The sequence below is a fragment of the Dromiciops gliroides genome, chromosome 6 (assembly GCF_019393635.1).
Source record: "Dromiciops gliroides isolate mDroGli1 chromosome 6, mDroGli1.pri, whole genome shotgun sequence".
Lineage (NCBI taxonomy): Eukaryota > Metazoa > Chordata > Mammalia > Microbiotheria > Microbiotheriidae > Dromiciops > Dromiciops gliroides.
In genome coordinates this window covers 241,418,803-241,444,470 of record NC_057866.1, presented here as the reverse complement: position 1 = coordinate 241,444,470, position 25,668 = coordinate 241,418,803, and positions in this window count along the sequence as shown.

The following is a 25,668-nucleotide window of genomic DNA, read 5'->3' as shown; positions in this document are numbered from 1 at the left end:
AACCCCAACTCCTGGAGTAAATGTATACCTCCTTTGGTGTAATGGACCAGTATAATGGAAATGACCCCTTAAATTCTCATACCATTACTATCAACCAGAGCTCCTTTGTCTCACCTGATCCTCAGGCCCAGCCACCCCTGTCCTGTCAAGCCTTGGGGTGCCTGTTAAATCCAAAATGACTAGAAACAACTTTGGGCGATCCTTCTAAAAACAAAGAAAAAAAATCCAGGCCTTCTCTTCTCATATATTGATTCAAGGAAGTTACTACCAGCTCAACAAATCACATTATCCTGAAGTTTAAAATGCCTTCATTCACATCTATATCCTTTAAGTGTATAAGCAGATAGCCATTGGGCTTGACATTTCCCCCTATAATTGAACAACACATAAAAATTTACAATAGCTAGGATCAGCATTACATGTTAAAAAAAAAGAGATGGTATTTAATTCTTGGCTGGTGTAGCTGACTGCTTAATTGACATATGAACTTACAAAGGAAATATATGTGCCGATGTAGAAGTATTTTTATGTGTGGATATGAAGTATTTTTATATGTAGATATATGCATTAAACATTAATCACAAAATTTAGGGCCCAATAAAAATCCTTGAAATAAATATGATGATATTCATACAGAATACACAATTAGATTTCAGATATCTATATTTTTAACCATACATACTACACATATGGTGCAATGATAAAGTAAGGATACTTTCCTATAAGCTACAGTCCAAAATAAATTACATTACTTCATGGCCACACCATGTCTCTAGGCTTTACAACCGTGCACATACAACTTTTGAGAAGAAAACTGCCCTTAGAAAATGGCAAAACCTACCTGCAAATGAGGAGATGCACCCTTCTCAAATTTGCAAAACAGTCAGGATTATGTGCTCTGACTCACATTAACCAGAGAAACTCATTCCAAGTGGAAACTGACTGATCCACTCTTCTGCTTTTTAAAGTCATCGAAACAAATTTCTTAAAGGCTGAATATTTCACACGTACCTAATATGTATGTATATATACATATATATACATATATATATGTATATATATATATATTCTTTTTAAAATCTGTTTTTGTAGAGGATGGGGTGATGTACTACAGAATAGTTGAGAGAAAGCATCCTGAACTTCAGTGCATGAAACACTGTGTTAAAATCCCACTTTTGCCACTTAGTAGTTGTGATCGTGGACAAAACATCATCTCTCTCTCAAATTTGGTTTCTTTCCTGTAAAATGTACCCAACTGACAGGGTTGTTTGGAAGCTCAAATGGTACAATATACACTGTAAAATGCCTACTAAAATAATTATGAAATTACTTTCCATATGTTGAGACCTTCTAAGAATCTTTTACCATGTCATTGGTAATGATAGACTGAAATAGTCCTTTGTACCTCAACTAATGTGCCCTTCTCATTCAAATAATTCTCATTTCTATAAAAAAGTTGGTATTGTATCATTATTATTATTATTATTATTGTCATAAAAATACTTATTATTATTTACAAATAGTTATATTTTTGTACAAAAGCTGTAACTAATTATGCCATGGATGGCAACAGGGTATAGTGGATTGAGCATTGCTCTTGGAAACAGAACGTTCTGAAATTTCAACACAGATACTCACTGTGTGACTCTTGACAAGTCACTAAACCCCTCTGGGCCTATGTATCATCATCTGTAAAAAGAAAAAGTTGTACTCTTTAAGTTTTCTTTTACTTCCTATGAGTCTTCTTATACCTAACTCTCTTCCATGTACCCCTTTATCCAATGATATTAGCTTCTCTGTTGTTTTTCATGCAAGACAATGCATCATCCTATTCTGGGCATTCTCACTGAATGTCTCCCATACCTGGACTTTTCTCCTTTCTCATCTGTCCCCTAGATTTCTTGATTTTTTTCAAGTCTCCGCTAAAATCTCACCTTCTGCGAGAAGACTTTGCCAAGCTTCTTTAATTCTTTTGCTCTGTTGATTCCCTTCAATTTATCCTGTATATATCTTGTTTACATGAACTTTTTTTGCTTGTGGTCTCCCCCATTAAAATGTAAGCTCCTTGAGAGTGGGGACTGGTTTTTGCCTTTCTTTGAATCTCTAGTGCTTAGCAGAGTACCTGGCACACAGTAGGCACTTAATAAATATTTGTTGGCTTATTGTCAATAACCACTTATATTCATGCATGATTACTTGTTTTTCTTTTCTATTTTAATGGTGGTACAATTTTGTTAATTGCCTGGGTTAGAGGGCTGCCAATGGTAAGTAACACCAAATACAAAGTAGGGCAAGTTAGGTTCCATTGTTGTTTCAATGAAAGTAGATTAAACAGTCTGAAATAATGCCAGAGATCTATTTTTCATGGGCTCCTTTCCTTATGTAATAGTATGCTCCTAAAGTCCTCCTGAGAATTCTGTCTCTGAAGTCTTTTTCTGCTCTTCTTAGTTGAGTATCACAAGTTTGGTGCATTTCATTTTTCAAATCATAACCTAAGCCCCTACCAGTGCAACATTGCCTGTTTATAGATCATACAAGAAACAAATACAATAAGAAAAACATAAAATTAAAGCATAAAAACAGCACAAATAGCAAGAGGAAAATATATGATCAAGAAGTAGAGATATTTTTGGACTACCAATATTAAATGGGTACATTTCCTTATAGGGTAACAGGCAAATTATAATTGAAACTCCTTTTAATACTTACTAGTCCATTGTCATATCAGGGGAGGCATATTCATTGTGTACTGATGTGTCTGACTCTAGTATTTGTTTTCCTGAGAAGGCAATGAGGTGGCACAGTGTGTCCACTGCATCTGGAGTCAGGAAAACATGAGTTCAAATCTGGCCTTTGATACTTAACCTTTGTCTGACTCAGTTTCCCAATCAGTAGGGGAAATAATCTGTAGGATTATAATGGCACATACCTTCAGGGGTTGTTATGAGGATGAGAAAAATGTGTAAAGTTCTAAAGACAAACCTCAGTGTGCTATAATAATGGTAGCTATTTGCTATCATATTTTGTCACAGGAATTTGATAGTATCCATTACAAAGTTCCAACATCAAGACCATTGACCACCTAAGCAATTAGTTCAGGACGTCTTGACCTCATAGCATGATATATTATTGTATGTTTTTCAAAGTCCAATAGTCCACACACATTTAGATCTTCAAATATTATCCTTTAAAATCTAATTCATAAGGCTAAGTTAAATAGAACTGCGTTATATAATTGGCCAACAAAACCTTATGATTAATCCTGAAATCCTACATTTTATAGAGAGAGACGGAGACAGAGACAGACAGAGACAGAGACAGAGAGAGACAGAGAGAGCAGAATCACGGAATTTAAAATTTGGAAGGGATTTTAGGAAACATCTTGTCTAAATCCTGCAAAAAAAAGGGAAAAAGAGGAATCTCCAATATAACACATCCAACAGTTTTTGTCTAGCCTTTGCCTGAAGACTTCCAGGCAGAGGAAGTCTGCCACTTTTCTGAGCAGCCCCTTCTATCTTTTGACTGTTACAATGATTAGGATTTTTTTTTCTTGATATCAAGCCTAAATTTACTTCATTGCAATTTCTACCCATTGATCCTGGTTTCTCCTTCTGGGGCCAAATAGAATTAGTTTTTCTTCCACATAAAAGGGCACTTTTCTGAAAAATTCAATTTCAAAGTTGGGGAGTTATTGAGGAAAATTTTGTTCATCCCTCTCTGGGAAAATCCCACTCATATGGGAATAATAAATGATCTTCCATTGAGCTTTTAATATTCAGATTGTCCACTCATTCTTCAGACACTAATCACTAAAATTGTCCACCATCGCTACCAATCTCTCTGCAACCACTGTCCTCTGTTTTCTTCTACATTTATATGGATTTTCAGAACATTTAGCAATGAGCCTGTGCTGACGGGCTTTAAAAATCTATTTATATTTTTGAAAGGGTGGCATGGTTGGAATTCATCCAAAACTGAATCTTTAAAGATACCAGGGACATAGTATACATCTTCTTTTTGACATCCATGCCTTCCTCAGGGAATGTAGGCTCTGAAATAACAGAAATGTGGGTATTCCATCTCACTCAGTCCCCAGATGCTTAGAGATATAGAGGTATAGACTATAAGTTTCCATTATGATATGACTAGAATATAACTGGCAGTTAGAATTCACTGTCCAGGATGATAAGATATAATTTCTTTACTCATCATTATTGCTGCTGCACCTTGGCAATGGAAAGAACCCAGGAAAGGTTGCTGAGGACCAAGTTACCAGTGACCTCCTTTTTGGTCATGCTCATTATATCTGGCTTCAAACACATGTATTGGCTGGCTTAGTATCTTTTGGTCACCTAGAGGTAAAGACTGCTGATCCTTATTGCCTTTGTTTTGCTGTATTCTTTGTGTTTAAGATGGAAGGGATAGAGATAAGCATGAGAGAGAAAGAAACACACACAGAGAGACACACACATGAAGAAAGAGAGAGACAGAGAGACAGACACACAGAGACAGAGAGAGAAAGACACACAGAGACAGAGAGAGAATGAGAGAATGATACAGAGATAGAAACAGAGAGAGAAGAAGAAAGAGATACAGAGATAGAGGCAGAAACAATGAGACAGAAAAGAGAAAAAAAGCTCTTTGGGAATTGTGGGAAATCCTTGTGTTTATTTAGCAGAAATATAATATGTTAAGAAGGGAAGCTTATAAACCACTTTAGGTATTAATTGTGATAATTTTAATATTTCATGTAAAGACAGTTTCATGTAAGGGGCAGTTTCCCTTAGATAAGGGAAAGGCATTGAAAAAGACAGTATTACCATATAGTATATAGACTCAACATGCTATATATGATTCTGGGTCCTTGACCTCTCTAAAATCACTTTTACAATACATGTCCAATAAAGCACTTAAGGATTTCTGTGTTAGATAATCAGCAAGGCTTCCAAAACTCTGTATCCTCTAGTTTAGATAAAGCAAGAAAATTACAGGTAAAAAACAACATATGGATTCAATATATATTGAAAATTGTGGGAATATTGAATATTCATTTTCATTTCTATATCTGAATATCTCTGACTTTGGTGGAGTCCCTATATACAAATTTTTCAGTCATTAAAAAATAGAGGATATGTTGAGACACAAAGAAGTGATTTCAGAATCCTGTTTGAGAATTATTTTGTGGGGGGGCAGCTAGGTGGCTCAGTGGATAAAGCACCAGGCCTGGATTCAGGATGCTGTGAGTTCAAATCTGGCCTCAGACACTTGATACTTACTAGCTGTGTGACACTGGGCAAGTCACTTAACCCCCATTTCTCTGCAACAGAGAGAGAGAGAGAGAGAGAGAGAGAGAGAGAGAGAGAGAGAGAGAGAGAGAGAGAGAGAGAGAAGTATTTTGTGAATACAGGTTATTTAATGATTAGTAAAATATAGACATTAAAAGCTATAAAGTTATTGCTGGGCATGGTGGTGTATGCCTCCAGTCACTGATACTGGGGAGGCTGAGACAGCTCCATTGCTTAAATTCGGGAGTTATGAGCTGCACTTGGGCTAAGGCTGATTGGGTAACCACATGAAATCCAGCACCAATATGGTGAGCAGCAAGGAATGAGGGATCTCCCATTACCTATGGAAGAGGTGAAACAACCCACCTTAGAAACAGAGCAGATTAAAATTTCCTTATAGATGAGCAATGGGATTAGGTCCATGAATGGCCAATCTCCAAAAACTGGGGAGACACAGTTGCCAGAAACAAATAACCCCTCCCCCCAAAACTAGAGAGTTTTGTTAAAACAACAAAAAATTTAACTGATCATCTTGACAGAACTCTATTTTCAGCCATGCTTTGCCTCCTCTCATATGTCAGATGCCAACATGGAACAATTAGGTCAGACAAAGTAGGAATTAATTACTGCAGACAGGCTCATATGTCACAAGAGCTTTGCAAATGTGCTCCAAATGAGCCTTGGAGAGGGGCGAATTTATGCTGGTGATGCTCCTGAAATGGTAAAAAGGAATAATACTGCCTAGTTGGGCCTGAATAAAATGACATTGCAGAATTCTAATCATGAGGGATCAAGGCTAGTGAAGGCCTGACAGTGGATAAAAGACTCAGACCAAATTAGGGGATGCTTCATCCATTCTTATATACTTAGTAATAATCAATTGTTTCTACTTCTATGGTGAGTTCCTTTCTATTGTTCAGAATTATTTCCAGAATAACAATTTCCCTTGTCACTTTCTTCCATTTTTGAAAAAAAAAAAGATAAATGGATCTTCTTCTTAATAGACTTCTAGAAGATGCCTGAATATTTGAAGTTAATGACCTCTCTGATATTATGGTTATTTGCATATGTATCATCTCTTTCCTGAAGTCCTTTCCTATTTCCTTCTCCTATATATTCAATATGTAGGATATTCCCACAAGTAAATTGTTTTTATTTCTTCTGCCATTGATCTGTGACCATTGATCCTTCTCCATTGTGTATTGCTTCTGGATTTTATCATAATGCTGTGAAAATTAACTAGAAAATAGTCAAAGTAATTGATTGAAATATCATAAGACACACATGTGAGAACTAGGGTGTCAGCCTCTGTTAAGAAAGCATGAGGTGGGGCAGCTAGGTGGCACAGTAGATAAAGCACCGGCCCTGGATTCAGGAGTACCTGAGTTCAAATCCGGCCTCAGACACTTAACACTTACTAGCTGTGTGACCCTGGGCAAGTCACTTAACCCCAATTGCCTTACCGAAAAAAAAAACAAAAAAAAACACAAAAGAAAGAAAAAGAAAGCATGAGGTGACCTTTCTGAAATTTCGAAGGTCAGAATGGCATCCCGGAAGTTCATGGACTGTCTGTAAGTCATGTCAATCAATGGACTTGAATGCTAACAGTCAATTAGCTTGGAGCTGTCTGTGGGGACTGCCCCTCTTCCAGTTCAACAGGGGACTTCCAGTGGACTGAGAGGGGATTCAGTCTCTTGGACAGCCAGGTGAGGGCGGCTTTCTCTCTCTCTCTCTTTGCTAACTCCTAATATACTTTAATAAATGCTTAAAAGCCTAAACTGTTGCTGAATTTATAAGTAAACTTAGCTACTTCTCCCACCCCAGACCTTGGGGGGGGAGCAGGTAAGGACACACACACATTAGATTTTAAACATCACATACAACATTTTAACATTTTTCAAAAATTAATATTCAAATTTGTCCACTTTTGCTGCAATCTCTTGTTTTAAACAATTGGGAAATGAGTTAACAAGATTATAGCTAAAGATATAGATACATAATTTCATTCCTCTTAATAAAAGGGATGGGGAAAGGAATAAGCATAAGTACCTACTATGTGCCACTCACTGTTTTAAGCACTTTTCAAAAATCTCATTTCATCATCACAGCCACCATTGGAGTGGGTGTTATTATTATTCTAATTTTAAAGTTGAGGAAACTAAGATGATTTGTTGATGGTCACACAGCTAGTGTGTGTCTAAGGTCCTTTTTGAACTCATGTCTTCCTAAATCCAAACTTCCAGGCTGTGGTCTCTTTCCATTGTACCATAAAGCTGCCATTTTTGTCACATTGGATGTAGTATGTTTTTTTTAATAAATCTAGCGTTATGGTTCCCAGGTCATTGAAGTATATTCATCTCCATCACCTGGTTATATTTCTAAATCTTAGTCCCACAGGCTATGGACTACAGGATAGCACAAGGTCATAATGCAATAGTCCATCTTTGGGTTGGGGGGAGAATTTCTGTGAACCCAAAACAATTATACTTCTCAGGATTTTAATATATTTATTAAAATTCATCATTCATTCTATGGTGATAATATCTAGGTCAATTAGAAGTACAAAAAAGGGACAGCTAGGTGGTGTGCAGTGGATAAAGCAATGGTCCTGAATTCAGGAGGATCTGAGTTCAAATCCAGCCTCCTCAGACACTTGGCACTTACTAGCTGTGTGACCCTGGGCAAGTCACTAAACCCTCATTGCCCCGCGAAGAAGAAGAAGGAGAAGGAGAAGGAGAAGGAGAAGGAGAAGGAGAAGGAGAAGGAGAAGGAGAAGGAGAAGGAGAAGGAGAAGGAGAAGGAGGAGAAGAAGAAGAAGAAGAAGAAGAAGAAGAAGAAGAAGAAGAAGAAGAAGAAAAATCCCTAGAACATATTTTTCAGTTACTGTTTTAGTGTCTGATGAAGATAGCCTGATTTTATATGCTCAACTGAACTTTTTCTGAGAACAGTTTTGGTATAGCCTTAAATGAAAAAAAAAAAGTTTCATCAGTAAATATTTCTCCCTGATCTTTCATGTTTAGAATCTTCTTGCCCAAGAGGAGCATATTTTTTTCTTCTTATCAAAGTTGATTACTTTTACTGGTCTTCTCACTGTTCTTAAAACTTTGAAAAGCCTATGCCATGTTGTAGAAGAATCAATAATGCCCCCTGAGATGACAGTACCCTCCAAATGTCTTTGCTTGTTTTCTGAGAATTAATTAGACTGTTTTGCAGCAATAGTTTTTTCCCGAGTCTTGGCTCTGTTGTTGTTATTTTCCCCACAGATCTTTTCTCTGTGCTTTGATGAGACTAGTAATGTTTCATGTCCTTAAAAATACATGACTTCCAGGGGGCGGCTAGGTGGCACAGTGGATAAAGCACTGGCCCTGGATTCAGGAGGACCTGAGTTCAAATTTGGCTTCAGACACTTGACACTTACAAGCTGTGTGACCCTGGGCAAATCACTTAACCCCCATTGCCCCTCAAAAACAAAACAAAAAAACAAAAACAAAAAAACCCATGACTTCCTTATGCCAACAGTCACCCCACAGTTCTGACATTCACTGAAATGTACTCTTTCAGATCTACAACTTTTGCATAATGTCCATTCTTAAATAGCACAGAATTCAAACCACAAGAAAAGAGAGCAGTAAAATCCATTCAGCACTCAACTGAGAGGTCTAACTAAAGGTGTGGAAGCTGGCTCAATACAATTAAATATGGTCAAGGTAAGTTCTGGGTCAATTTATTATCAGTACAAATAATCATGAAACTATTAAAATAGTGGTTTGTCCCAAGTAGTTAACACACTTTTTTTGTTGTTTGGTTGTTTTTAGTCATGACCAACTCTTTGTGACTGTATTTGGTGTTTTCTTGGCAAAGATACAAAAGTAGTTTGCCATTTCTTCCTCCAGGTCATTTTGCAGATGAGGAAACTGAGACAAAGAGGGTTAGGTTAAGTGACTTGCCCAGAGTCACGTAGCTAGTAAGTGTCTGAGGCCAGATTTGAATTCAGGTCTTCCTTGACTCTAGGCTCAGTGCTCTGTGCACTATGGCACACCGCCCACCCCTCCCCCCAGCTGCCTATAGTTTAAGGATTTGGTATTTGAAGTAAGGAAAGATGTGGGTTTGAATTCTGGTTTTGATATTCCATTATTCTGGAAAAGTCATATAGACTCTTTCCACTTCAATTCCTTTAAATTTAAAATTAGCTTAGTGAAAGTGGGGATATTTCACAGGGTCACTGTGAGGATCAAAGAAGATCATGTGTGCAAAGCACTTTACAAAATTCTGTAGCCCTGCCTTGGCAGGCTCAGAAATCCCAGAGTCTTCCTTGGCAGGCTCAGAAATACAGAATCCCAAAGTGCTCTGTAAATATCAGCTGTTTGTATGAACAAAACCTCATAAAATGAGATCCTATCTTTTGTACAGAATTCTACTCCAATATATGTTATATCTCTTCTGTTCCATTGTGCTAGGTGTTACAAATTCAAGGAAAAAATTTCCCTGTTTTCAGGGAAGTTATATTCATATATTGTTGTTCAGTCATTTTAGTCTGACTCTTCATGACCCCATTTGGGTTTTTCCTTGGCAAAGATACTGCAGTGGTTTGCCATTTCCTTTTTTAAGTCATTTTACAGATGAGGAACTGAGGCAAACAGGGTTAAATGACCTGCCCAGGGCACACAGCTAGTAAGTAAATGTCTGAGGCTGGGTTTGAACTCAGGAAAAGTCATCTTCCTGACTCCAGGTCACTATCCATTGTGTTACCTAGCTGCCCATATTTTTATATTCCACTTGTGGAATAAAACAATATAAACAGGATAAGTTGAAGAGGCAGATGATAATAGCTAAAAGGAGAGATAATTCTTTACATTCTTCTTCATTAATTTATATATCTTTTACAAACATTTTCATTAGAAGTTAGGATACTTCTAAAGTGACTTTTCCTCTATTTTTACACTCAGAACTATTTTAGAATTCTTTACTGTCAACCTTTCTGCTGGAGTCATCCTGTTCTTGTTAGGTATTTTTATCTTATCAAATTTACTTACTAGTGTTCCTGACTTATAATTTGCTAGTTTTCCTGTGAAGGACTCTGAAAATTCACTTCTTTCCCTCTGATTGATCATTCTTCATCTCCATTACTGGATTCTCCTGATACTCTGTGAAGATTCTCCTAGGTTCCTGCAGCTTCACTCCATTCAAAAGCATGTTTTCATTGATATCATCTATTTTCAGGATATTAGATACTACCTGCATAGATATGAGTCATCATTTTGTATCTGTGGTCTCAACATTTTGTTAATCCTCCAGTTTTGTACCAAGAGCTACTTGAAAACACTTAAATAGCAAGTCAATTCAACCAATATTTAAATCTTTATTCCTATAAACTTTAATCGATAACCTTCCACTAATAATGAAATAGATAAATGACAATGACCCTGTGTTTAATTGAACAAATATTATTAAGCAATATGCAAGGTTTATATGAGAAGCAATTAAACAAAGTACACAGAAAGCTGATCTTGTTTTAGGGACCTGGGTTCAAGCCCCAATTATGATACAAATTGACTGTGTGACCCCTGTATAAATTATTTAGCCACTCAGTGCTCCAGGCAGTTCTCTAAGACTATGAATTGTAGAGCAGTTTAAAGAACTTGCTGAAAGGGATGGAAAGGAGCTGGGGTCAAATTAACCAAAAGCAAGATGGCGGAAGGGATACAGGAATGTGGGGGATCTGATTCAGGATGACTAGAAGCTTAGCTACTTGCAATAGAGTGGGCACAAAGTAACACTGGGAAAAGGTAGGTTGGAGCAAGATTGTACCAAGATCAAGAGTGTGTGCTTTATTTCATAAGTGAGAGCATCACAGGTTGTTGAATAGAGAGCAAGATTTAAGAGTAGATTAGTGAATGAAGAATGATAACTGGAGATGGAGGTAAAGTGGTACAAAGTAATGAGAACCAACTCTGGGATCAGAAGACCTGGGTTCAAGTCCTGCCTTAGATGTGTATGACCTGTCTGATGTTGAGCAATTTATTTAACTACTATACACCTTAATTTCTTCCTATGTAAAATAAAAGGGATTGATATCAGTGGATTCTAAAGTTCTTAACAATAACTAACATTTAATCATAGTTAGTGGATGCCAGTATTATCCTTACTTTACAGATGAGGAAACTGAGGCAGAGAGACAGTAAGTAACTGTGCAGGGTCATACAGAGAGAGTCTGATTTTGGATTTGAACTTTTCTATATACAGTGATCCTCTACCTGAAAGTAAAAAGTCGAAACAAGACACTGATACAATAATTTAGTAAAAAGTTATTTCTTAGTAAGGGTGATTACAATAAGACAGAAAAAGAAGAATCATGTTAAAAATATTGGACATACTAATATTACCACCATTCCTTAGTTTTTCTAGGATAGACAGTTTGGAATAATTTTTTATACTTGCTAATGCTCTACATTTCTTAATAATCATTAAATCGTTTTTCTTTTTGTTACTCTTCATTATTTCTACTATCCCAACCTTCTTCCAGGTACTTATGGCTATGTTACAAGAATATTTTAGTTGGTGTCCCCTCCTCTCTTTCTTCTCCCTCAAACCCTTCCAAATTTTCCACATTAAATTATCTTAGTTTTTTGAAATTTTCATATGTCAAGAGTTATGTAGAAAGAATGTCTTTGGTCAAGGGCAAGTGCCATACTGTGATCATCATAGTAAGACCAAAATACCCAAGAATTACAGTGACTTCTTACTTATTGTCACCATAAACCTGTCAGCCCTGTATTTATGCCTTGCCCTTCAACCTTTCCAGTTAACCTATTGCTAGTCTACACTAGATTCTGCTTTAAATCAATCTGCTTGTTTTTTCACATGTATATCTAATTCCTCTCTCCACTTTACTTTTACTCCAATTTCCCCTTTTTTCTTTTTGTCCACATTGTTTGCTTCTTTAAGAGATGTAATTGAAAACTCACCTTCAGGAAGTTTTCCCTGAATAAAATCAGAGCCTGATTACTTATTTCCTCCTGTGACATTTTCTAATGCTTTGTTTGAAGTTGGAAGGAACATATTTCAAGTACTTGTTATTTCCTTCTGCGTCCTCGATCTGTGATAGAATTAACAGCTTTCAGGTGATTAGTGTTGTCATGGAATTTTGGAAAGACAGCTGGACTTGGAGTCAGGTGATACCCAGGTTGGAATTCCACCTATAACATTTGCTAGTTAGGTGATCATGGGAAGTTACTTGACCTCTCTTATATTCAGTTTCCTAATCTATAAAATTGAGATCATAATACCTGTAATATCTTGCCTCTCAGGGTTATTATCAAGTTCAAATGAGATGATGTATGCATCATCTAAAACTTTAATATAAAGGTTAGTTTATCATCATCGTTATTAATTATTAAATAATCTTATTTAAGTTACTATTTAATGATAAAGTAGAATTAATAATACTAGTGGAGTATAGTCTTTGCTGTTTGGTTCAGATAATTTTGTTAAGCAGGAATCTAAAAAATTTTACTATTTTCTACAAAATGTCTTTATTATCATCGTATTTTGATTCATACTGAGAAGAGCTGTGACTCTTCCCTTGGTTCTAAAATACTGTGATTTATGTATGTGATCTCTATAAAAGATGAATAGATAAGGGAACTATTATAGGAAGCAAGATTCAAAGAAATAGAATGCTTGAGTATAGATAAGTATTTATTTTTTGTAACTAGCCACAGTATTTTTTTTTCTCAATGGTGGCATGATATCATTTTAAATTTACTTTTTGGGCACAGAATCTAAGCACAGCTCACCATCGGTGGTCTCATCTCTCTGCTATATCAAGATAGTGATCCAGTCAAGGAAATTGCTACTGATTAATTCCATTTTATTAGCTTATAAAATGTCCCTTATCTTACTCTCATTGCTATCTTATGAGCACAAATTGAAATAGAAACTTGGTTATCTGGTGTCCCTTGGAGCATCCCACTGTAACCTTCAACTTCCAATTAAGATAACATTTCCCACCCAGGTTTGATCCATCTTTCTTTCTGTTGATCATGAGGAGTTAATTATTTAGCTAAATTCTGAAGTTGACATGGCTTTTGGTCAGGATCAAACTATTTTAAAAAAGAATTTCACTTTTAAAAAAAGTCTAAACCTTTTAAACAACTTGGAGAATAAAACAGCAATTAAAAAAATAAGTACACATCACACCAAATATATGGGTGTATATATTATATTTCACTTTTTATATTCTGCTCTTTAATTATTTTAGTTATAATCTACATTTTTAATAGTAGGTATCATATCTTCTATTTCTTTTATAACTGAATCCTTCTTGCATAGAATTAAAAGAAATTTGCAAAGACCATGACTTGATTAGTGTGCAAACAGGCTTAGAAATCTCTTTATACTGGCACCACATTTTGTCAAATTATCAGATTTTCTCATTATACATCTATTCCTTGTCTGCTATTGATCTCAATAAAACATAAAGAGGGATCAAAGCCTAGGTGTAAAAGGGAAGGATTTGAAAGAGAGGCTGGTAGCTATGTATTACAAACTAAAGTGGATTTGATCAAGTAAGGCCCATTAAGATTAAATGAAATTATATGTTCAGTGCTTTCCAAACCCAAAGGTACCATATAAATCCTAGCCATTTTATTATAATTATTAAATTATTATTTTTTGCTATTGTATCCTGAATAGATGTTTTCAAGATAAACATGATATATAGCTGATTTCCTATGTAGCTTGATTTAATGGGAAGGTCTTTGATTTCTTTTATTTATTTCTTTATTTATTTGTATGTTTGTTTGTTTGTGGAGCAATGAGGGTTAAGCAACTTGCCCATGGTCACACAGCTAGTAAGTGTCCTGTCTGAGGCCAGATTTGAACTCAGGTTCTCTTGAATCCAGGGCCAGTGCTTTATCCAAGTAGCCCCTCTTGAATTCTTTTAAAACAATAACAACAACAACAACAAAACAGTGAAACTTTATCCCCCTCCATGATGACTGAAAGGGATAGGAGATGGGAAATAAAGGAATACACATTTACACAGAGCCTGCTATATGCTCTGTGTTAAGTGTTTTATAGATATTATCTCATTTTCCCATTTGAAATTCCTCAGCTCTTTTTCTTTGGTCCTCTTTGAAAATACAAATACTCCTAACAGGGGGTAGTACCTTAAATATCTACTGCATTCCTGTAAACAAAAGTTTGATGAGGAAGACTTTTGGATGATATTTTAAAAGATATGTATCAAAACCCATTATCAAACAATGTTGTTGTTGTTCATCCTCTGTTTTCCAGGAGGACCAATGACATCATGGAGTGATGTTTTGACTTGCTTCTGAATTGAATTTCAATGAAACAGAGTAGCTCCAAGTCATCAGTATCACTCTTTCTTCCTGAGTTACTGAAGTCCAATGGCAAGACAAAAGTCAAGACTACTAGTGATGGGTGGCCCTATGAATAACCTTGGTTTCTTTGATGTCTGACCAAGCTCTAAGTGCTCCACAGTCTTGCTTCAGTCATCTTCATGGCTGTTGGAAAAATTGTTCTCATTCACCTAATCCCCAGGGGGAAGTCTTTATATGCTTGGGGTAGACGTTCCCCTAACTCACCAATGGGTTTGAGACCTGTTGGTTACTCTCCATCTATTTTAGCCTGTTTGTTGGGAGATGGTTTAATGGGGCATGACCACTGCTTATGTTACAGCTTCTTGGAGTCATAGGTGAGAGTTGTGTGCGGGTAGACACCAAAGGTGAAGGAGCAGCCCTGAAAACATTTTGCCAAGCCCTCAACCCAGAGGTGCTAGTTCACCCTGAACACTCCATGCACCACAAGGAAATGAACAGTCACTGAAAAGATTGTCCTGGAAATCCACAGAGAGAGCATCAAGTAGAAAGAATGCCTATAGAGATCAGGGCCTGCCATTGGACACACAACCTGTTGAGACAATTCATTCATATATACATCTTGGAGTGGTACTAGCTGATGGATACTGAAGATTTATGCTATATTACATTCATGAAATTGCTCAGCAATTTTCCTGGCAGAAAAGTGCATACTTTGAAATATCATTATTTTTCTGTCGAGAACCTTAGAGTCAAGGGATCTTGGTTGAACTTCAGACCTTGAACCACACTAGCTGTGTAAACCTGACAACTCTTCACAACCCATGCAATTCTTTAAGACTTTAAATTGTAGAAAACTTTATAGTTTGCTTTAGTATGAGGAACTCCATATTCCATGAAATCAAGTTTGAAGCAAGCAAAAAAAATGTTCCCTAGCAATGCTTTGTGCCTGGAATATCATGAACTTTAAAGAAAAGTGAGATACAAAGGTAAATGGAGGAATTCACAATGCATGTGAGTTGAGACTTGTCAACAACAATGTTATGTATTCACAAAGGAAAATGAAAGATGATAAAGGAAAGGCTTCATCTAAATATGAGATGAATCAGATATACATAAAGAATGGGGGATACTGGATGAACAAGGTTGCTCTGGTACCTACAAATTGTTAAAAGTCATAGCATAGAGGGCAGCTAGGTGGCCCAGTGGATAAAGCACCATCCCTGGATTCAGGAGGAACTGAATTCAAATCTGGCCTCAGACACTTGACACTTACTAGCTGTGTGACGATGGGCAAATCACTTAACCCTCATTGCCCTGTCAAAAAAAAAAAGTCATAGCATAAGGCCTTCAATATATTGGATTGTTTTTTAATAGAAGATTCATAGGGAGACATGGAAAAAATGCACAGGTCAAGGAGACATGAATAGTTTCTTATCGATGCTGTGACTGCTATCCCTGTCATGCCACCTAAGTATGGATATACTCTAGGGTTCTATCTCACACTCTTTTCTCTTCTCCCTCTACTTTCCTTTGGTGACCTCATTATTTCCTTGTGAAATGAGGTTTTAAAAAAAAAACACGGATGTTCTCTTATCACATGCTATAATTAAGTTTATTAAGATCATTGGAGAGTTGAACTATAAAAGGACAAAAAATGAAATTACAAAGACCAGTTGAGGATTCTTTTTGGCTAACTCTATTTCAATCAATAATGCAAAATAAATAATTTTTGGTGCTCAGGCAGGTCTCTTCCATCATTCCCTTAGGAATGACACTCCCTGTTTTTTTTTCCCTGGCTTATAAGAAATTCTTTGAAAATTCTTGGGGTAAATCCCAAGTGATGCTTATAGGTGCATGTTCTCTCCCCCTTTTTTCCATTTTTTCTGGGCTTTGATACAGCCAGTTTCAATAAAGTGAAGAGATATGATATAAAGTATAAATATTCTGTAGAGAAAAATAGGCTGTCTCAGGCTTCCACAAAGTATGCTTCATTATACTGGAATGTTTTAATAGGTTAGTGTAGAAGGAAGACTGTCAGAAGATACATATTTACTGGAATTTGGGAAAGATATGTATGTCATGCCATCAACGTGGATAAATACATATAGTTTTAAAAGCAAGTGTGCATCTACACGATAAATCATTGCTATTAGAAAAAGGAGCACTCAGATTAGGCCAGTGGTGTTAATTTCTGACTTTTGATCCAGTAGATAATTTACTGACTATATTTTTAAGCTAGTTACTGGAATCAGCAACAAAACATTTTAATTATTAAAATGCATTTTCAAAATATTAAAAACTATTAGAAAAGCTCATAGTGTTTTTTATAAGAACTTCATCAGGACTCATTTTGAATTAATATAATCCCTCAGGCTAAAATAGTCTTCTACAAGTGTTATTCTACAATGTTGACAAAATGACCCACTTTAAAAAAAAATTCTCATGTGAATATCCCTTTAGGTTAGCAACTTGGGGTTTCCTTGAGCATTGAGAGGTTTAATGCTGATAATGCTGCTGCTACCTAGCATTTACACAGTTCTTTAAAGTTTGTTAAATGTGTTATAAATATTATCTTATATTTTCCTCATAATAATCCTGAGAGATAGATTTTGTTATTGTCCCCATTTTATAGATAAAGAAACAGAGGAAGGTAATGCTTTAAATGGCTTGTACAAGGTCCACAAAACTACAAAGTGTCTGAACCAGGATTTGAACTCAAGTGTTCTTGACTACATGTCCAGCACAGTTTGCTCTATTTCATATGCTACCTCAGGGCCTCAAAGCCGGTAAAAGTCAGTAGTAGGACTTGAAACCTTATATGTCAACTCTCAATCAAAGTAAAACTAATTAAGAACAACATGAGACTAAATCTTGTCCTGAAATCCTTTATTCTTGGTCCTTAATCAAGGTGGAACTGAGCCAATGAGAATTGGGAATTGTAAAAATACATTTTCCTGATGACTTTTGGCATTTCATCAATCATTTCCAATCTCACCCCCTCTAAATTGAAACTTCCCTTATAAAAAAGAAAAACAATTAAGCAATTACAAGTCATACAGAGAGTATGTCTGAAAATATACGTGACATTTTATCATACTAGCCCCGTACTTCTCTAGGCGGAGGAAGGAGACAATTCATTCTCTTTTCTCTGGGATCTTCACTGATTTTGGAGCTGGGAATAATTAGGCTAGTTCTCATGCTTTTTGGACTCAGGAACCCTTTACTCTCCTAAAAATTATTGAGGACACCAAAGAGCTTTTTAAAAGGTGTCATATCTTTAGCATATTAAAAAATAAAAATAAATTAGAAGATAAGGTATTTTATATAAATATAAATTAGAAGATAAGGTAACAAGGATAGGGTAAAAACAGGCTGAGAAAGAAAATAGTGAGTAAAAATAAGATGGAGGGAAATACACAAATAGTAATTAAAATTTGAATGTGAATGGGATATGTATTACAGTTCTCTTTGTGGTGGCAAAGAACTGGAAATTGCAGGGATGCCCATCAACTGGGGAATGGCTGAACAAGTGGTGGTATATGGTTGAGATGGAATACTACTATGGCATAAAAAGTGATCAGCTCAGTGATCTTAGAAGGGCATGGAAAGGTTTGAAGAAATGAAGAAGGAGTGAAGTGAGCAGAACCAAGAGAACATTGTATATAGCAACAGCACTATTGTTTTAAGAATGTCTTTGAGTGACTAAATCATTTTGACTATGAGAAATACACAAATTAAAAATAAAGGACATGTGGGGCAGCTAGATGGCACAACGGTAAAGTACTGGCCCTGGATTCAGGAGTACCTGAGTTCAAATCCGGGCTCAGACACTTGACACTTACTAGCTGTGTGACCCTGGGCAAGTCACTTAACCCTCATTGCCCTGCAAAAAACAAAAACAAAAAACAAAAATAAAGGACATATGAAGAAAAATGCTATCTGTATCCATAGAAAGAACTGATAAGTAGAAGTATGTATAGAATAGTTCTATATATATTTATCTATTTTGTCTAATGGTCAACATCTCTGGGTTAGGAGTGATTGAAAGAAGAAAAGAAGGGAAAAAAGAAATTTACATGATAACTTCTTGGTATATTTGAAGGGAATAGCGAGTCATATGTGGTAGATGTGCAGTGTCATGTGCAATTATAATTTTATTGTCGTGTTATAGAAATGCTTGTTTTTTTCCATGAATTGAAAATAAATTAAATCATAAAAATATAAATTAATTTAGATAATAACAAATCTGTTATTTAGATAATAAAAATGTGTATTTTTGCAAATCTCCTGTCTGGCTTCAAAGAAGACAGTTGGATTCTTATATCTGCTCCTGTATGCAATCTGTTGTAATATGTTGTTTCAGTTGAAACTTATGAAGAAAATGCATACATGTAGTTAGGGAAGAAAGGAATATTTTAATGTGGGTTCTAATCTGTTCCCCCAGTTTGGGGGGAAACTGACTAAAATCACTGATAAAATGAGTTTAGGTTTTTAAGGGTTTATTGAAAAATAGAAAGAGAAAGATTGAGAACAGAATTCCTACAGCCTGACCATCCTATCTTTCCTCAATTCCCCTGTGAAGTCCTCTGGAGTCTCTCTCCTCTACCACGGTGATGTCAGGAACCCAAAAAAGACAGAGCTCCTCCCCCAGCTTCTGCTTCCTACTTCGTGTGTTCCTCCCCAAAATGGGAAGCTCCTCAAGTTGATTGGCTGGTAGCCTTGATAGATAGTACCCATGAGCAAATGTCACTTTCTGACGCCAAGGAGAAGCCGCATAGGCTTGCCCTCAGAGGCATTCTCCTCATGGTGGAGCTTTCCTATAGTATGTCTCCAGCAGGTGGCATCATTCCAATCATTATATAGGCAAATAATGTCTTACTATTATTATAAAAATAAATTTGACCTTGGAAGACTCCATAAAAGAGCCCATGGTATTGACACCATTTTGAGTGTTGCTGTTTTAGACCAAGGTCATATTCTTAAATTACATGCTTTACAGGGTGAAATGTTGGGCAAGTTGGTACCACTATGAAAAGTATGTGGCAGTCAATCAATCAACATTTATTAAGCATAGACTATGTTCCAGGAACTGTGCTAAACCCTGTCAGGTGTAGCATCTAAAAGGAATAAACATGTTTTTGTATTTAAAAAAGTGATATTTTCTGCTCTTGTTTACTCTGTCTTAGTTCTCATTTTTTTTGTTTGTTTTTGTTTTTGTTTTGTTTTTTGGTGGGGCAATGAGGGTTAAGTGACTTGCCCAGGGTCACACAGCTTGTTAGTGTCAAGTGTTTAAGGTCGGATTTGAACTCAGGTCCTCCTGAATCCAGGACTGGTGCTTTATCCACTGCACCACCTAGCTGCCCCCTTGTTTCCTCTGTCTTAATGTTAATGCAAAGCTTTCCATGCTACCATTTTGCTTATGACTCTGGAAAACCGTGTGACTCAGAATTTCAGAGGAATCATTAAAAAGTATTGTCATGGGGCAGCTAGGTGGCACAGTGGATAGAGCACTGGCCCTGGATTCAGGAGGATTGGAGTTCAAATTCGGCCTCAGACACTTGTCATTTACTGGCTGTGTGACCCTCGGCAAGTCACTTAACCCCAATTGCCTCACCGAAAAAATAAATACATAAAAAAAGGATTGTCATGCTAGTTAGTACTTTCTGGGATTGAATTCTGTTATATTACATATTAGGCAATTATATAGCAATAAGTTAAACTGTTTATAATTTTTCTAAATATAAATATATACATATAAACATACATACATAGAGAGACTTTTCAATTAAAGGGAATGTTGTAGGCATTTTTCCAGTGTTAAGTGATTTCAAAATTTAATTTCAAAGTTGGTATCCCTTGTTTAAAGAGCCTTACAAAAAGCTAGAGAGAAAATACATTAGTTCCAACAGGAGCCCACAAGGATTAACTTAATCAACTAGATTTTTCTTTTTCTTTCTTTCTTTTTTTTTCCCCAAAGGACAGGTGTAACACATGCACTCTCAAATGAGACACACATACAATTACAAACAAACACACCACAGACAAGGTACATGACAAAAGTTCTCTATCTTGGGTGAGGGGGTGAAATGGTGCTGGTACAGGAGTCTGGAAGACCTGAATTAAAATCTAGCCCAAGACACTTGCTGATATAATATTTGTGAAGTGTTTAGCACAATGCTTGTCACAAAGTAAGCTCTAGGTAAATATTAGACACTTTTACTATTATTATCAACAACCCCTCTTCACCTATGAATAGGAAATAAAATTCTCACATATAAGCCTGTAGTAAAGCTCCTGTGTGTCTTCTCTCCTTATTATATATGGACATCCTGCCTGTTGGTAGGAGAAGGAAGCTTCCTTTGTTTAATTCTTTCTTTTCATAGGCATTATTTAAAGGACTAATATCCAATGATGAAACAACCATAAAGGAATTACTATATGATAGATACAGAATACACAATGTTCTTGTCAAAGATGAATGGAATAAACGAGCACATATTCCAATATTAAAAGTTATCAGAGATGGTACAGCCTACAATTCTTCATACACTCTGAGTCTGTTTTTCTACAGAGAATTGCTATGAAAACCCAATCTTATTATTTGCTCTTTTAAAATCCACTTAAGGATTTTGGAGTACTGAATTTACCTATTCTATCAGACATAATATAGTTTATCATATTATTCTATATAATACTGCTTCATGTTTAATCAAATGTTCTGTGATGAAGTCCAGGGTCATCTCAATCTGACTGATTATGTAGTTTTCCCCTCTCTTAGTATGGGAACACCAAAGGAAGAAGAGAAAGAGGGGAGTGTAGCCAGAGAGTACTAGGGGGAAATCAAATGCCCTCACAATTTCAGTCATCATTTCCAAACCATATTGGGGGGAAAAATTCTCACTATTATAAGCGAATAATAAGTAAGTGATTATCTAGCTTTTGCTTGAAGACTTGGAATGAAGGGAATCCCATTATTTCCTGAGGAAGTCCATTTCATTTTGAGTTAAATAAAAGTACAAGAAACATTTTCTTTATATCTTATTTAAATTTCATACTTTGGAATGGTTACCTTTTTCTCCTAGTTCTGACATTCTGAATCAAGAAAAAAATACCTAACCCATCTTCTATGCCCTAGGTTTTCAAATGATAGCTATCATGTTCCCTGGGAAATCCTCTTTCCTCTAAGCTAAAAATTCCCAGTTCCTTCTGTTTATCCTTATATGGGAAGATCTTGAATCCATTCATAATTCTGGTTACCTTCCTTTGGAAACTGTAGCTGAGGCTTTCTTTTTTCTTTTTTGCAGGGACCATCAGGTTGTGGAGTGGATAGCGGACTGGGTCTGGAGTCAGGAAGACTTGAGCTCAAATATGACTTCAGACACTTAATAGCTTTATGACCTTATGCAAGATATCCATCTCAGGTTTCTCAGTTGTAAAATGGGAATAATAGCAGTTTCTTGAACTAAATTCAATACTTCAGTTGTGGTCTGAAAAGGACAGAATATAAACACTATGTCATCTTATTCCTTGAAGCTAAGAGTTTCTTAATTCAAACCAAGTTTGTTTTTTTTTTGTTTGTTTTGTTTTTTTTTAGTTTTTTTAGTGAGTCAATTGGGGTTAAGTGACTTGCCCAGGGTCACACAGCTAGTAAGTGTTAAGTGTCTGAGGCTGGATTTGAACTCAGATACTCCTGACTCCAGGGCCAATGCTTTATCCACTGCGCCACCTAGCTGCCCCCCAAACCAAGTTTTTATTAGCTTTATTGGCTTCCATATTCCACCATTAACTCACATTAACCATATAATTTACCAAAGCACTCAAGGTTTCTTTCCAGAAAAATGATAAACAAAAACCTGCTAAGCATATATTTTTGCCTTCATCTAATTAAATCAATTTCTTGAAGCAAAGTATGACTTCATATTTTCCCTATTAAATTTCATCTTATCAAATTCAACCTTATTGTTGGTAGGAGAAGGAGGCTTCCCCACCTTAAGTGGATTATAAGATAGTTTAAAAGATATCTCCCTTTCTACTAGATTCTGGATTGTATTCTCCAATTCATGTGCTGGCATTACCACCGCCCTGATGTAGGACCTCATTGCCTCATTTCTAAACTACTGCTACAGCCATCTGTAGGGCCTCTTTGTATTAGTTGTCCCTATGCTAGCCCATCTCTTACTCAGTTGTTGAATGTGGTTTCATAGTCCAGATCTGACTGTGCCACTATCCTATTTATCAAACTCCAATGGCTTCCTATTACCTTCATAATCAAATATAAAATCCTTCATTTGGCTTTTAAAGGCCTTAAAATCTCAGACTTTTCCCCTAACTTTTCCAATCTTTTTTCACCTTACTCACCCCAACATACTCTTTGATTCAGTGACAATGACCTCCTTCTTCCTCACGTAAATCATACTTTCTCTCTGCTCTGACATTTCACTGATTCTCTTCCATGATTATAATTCTCTTCCTCCTTGCCTCTCTCTTCTGGCTTCCTGAGGTCTTACCTAAAATGTCACCTTCTGAAAGAAGCCCTTACTTATCTAACTTAAAGTTATTGACTTCCCTATGAGGTTATCTCCAATGCATCCTGTATGTATGTTGTTTGTACATTAGGTTTGAGGTCCTTGAGCACAGGAATTGCTATTACCTTTTATATCTTCAGCACAGGGACTGGAACACAGTGACTCTTCACTAATGCTCATTGACTTGACTCTATCTTGACTTGTTCTTACTTTACTTTTTGTGTTCTGCCTGAGGATAGATAAAAGGGACTGCCAAATCTGAATTACTAATCTGATGGAATTACCCATTCCATTTCTATTATTTCATTTGGAAATATTATGCTATCTTCCTTTTTTTCCCCTCCCGTTCCTTCTTAGAAGTATCAGTTCCTGGGGGCAGCTAGGTGGCACAGTGGATAAAGCACTGGTCCTGAATTCAGGAAGACCCAAGTTCAAATCCAGTTTCAGACACTTGATACTTACTAACTGTGTGACCCTTGGCAAGTCACTTAATCCTCATTGCCCCCCCCCAAATCAGTTCCTGAATGTTGCAATGTTGAATGGAAGTGGCCATGTTAAGGAAATTATTGTGGATCCTGAGTCATTGAGGCTCCAGCCTCATTTTTTACCATCATCTTTTACCACTGGTAAGCTTGTCCTAGCTCTCTTGCTATGTCTTTCATAATACCTTGGGTGTTGATTGATACTCTATTTATATGTCCCTCTTATGGGCTAGAATTCATTCTTGGAAATTATAACATGGTGTCAGAGAAAGTAACCTTCTACTGTTAAAATTTATCCTTGATAATTATCTTTATAAGGTCCCTCCATGCCTCTTATCTCATCTATTCACCTCCTGCTGCCTTGGGACCATGATTTCTTTAGGACCCTTTCCTTTCTTCTTACAAGGTTGGACCTCCCTTTTCCCACCCTATTCTGCCTACCTCTCTACATTGTTTTCATACCATTCTCGCACTGGATTTTCTCTTGTTGACAGACTGAAAAAAAAATAATTTCCCTTCTCTACTTAACAACAGACTAGGTCTAAGGTGAAAATTCAGCTTCACTCTGTCTCTTATTTGCTCTCTCCCTATAAACGTGATCATCTACGCTTAGATCCTTTCCATAAAAAGAAATGATTCGCTTATAAGAGAACACAGCATTTGGTTTATGTCTTATTGATATAGTTTTTCCTTCTTTCATGCTCTAGATTCTTTAAATGTCCCTTAATTTTTTTCTGATATTAGATCCTTCCCTCTTCATTCTTTCTTCACTTGCATGAATGAATGAATAAACAAACAAGCAAATAAATAAATAACATAAAAATACAACCGAGATGTTGGAATACAGGAAACTGTTCCACGGAATTACTCTGACATTCCTCTCCAAACAACTTTAAAATAAATCCTCACATCAAATTTTGTCATACAGAGCTAACACGTGGTCAAAGTAAAACATTTTTCTGGCCTAAGGCAACATGGGAGGTCAGGAAAAGTGATCTTGATGATTAAGGAGGGAGTCATCCAGAAACAGGGCAGGAGCACCAGTGATGGGCCTTGGTTGGTGATGAAACAGTCCTAGCAGGTTCAGGAGCTCTTAGCCCAGATACAGTAAGAAGGTTGATAAGTGATCAGAAAGAGGTTACAGGGGACCTCTTGCTGTCACTGGATGCAGCTGGCAATGGACTGACAGTTCTATTGGCCCATATGCAGTTCTGGGTTTCAGTTCCAGGACTAAGAAGAGTGCTTGTAGTAGGTTAGAAGGAAGCAGGGACCCTGGCCACAGTTCTAGGGCCTAGAGGAACATGAATACTTGTAGCTGAAGGAAATTAGCACCCTTCCTGGGAAGGAAGATCAGAGCCCAGACCAGGAGAGCAGTGACCATACCAGTCCTTAAATTATATCACCTTGCAAGCAACAGCACTTGAAGACCCCCAGACCTAGTGACAAATGCTGGAGGAGATGAGGAAAAATAGGTGTACTAATGAAATTTTGGTAGAGAATGGTCCAATCATTCTGTACAGTAATTTGGGAGCATGCCCAAAGGGATATAATATTGTGCATACCCTTAGAGCCAGCCATATCACTAGTCTGTACCACCATGCCCCCCCAAATGACCTATATATTAAAAAATATTCAGTGTAGCTCTTTTCATGGAAGCAAATAATTATAAATCGAGGGGATTTTCATCAATTTGGGAATGACTGAACAAATATTGGCATATGATTGTTATAGAGTACTATGGTGTGATAAGAAATGATAAGGGGAATGATTTCAACAAAAAACATGGAAAGACATATAAACTAATTCAAAGTGAAGTGAGAAGAGTCAGGAGATCATTGTTCACAGAAGCAACAATGTTGTAATGATGAAAAACTATGGAAAACTTGACTACTCTTATGAATACAATTATCTGAGATAATTGCAAATGACTCATGATGAAAAATGCTATTCACTAACAGAGAGAGAACTGATGAATTCTGAGTGCAAATTTAAATGTAATTTTTTGCTTTTTTGTTATATGGCTAATATG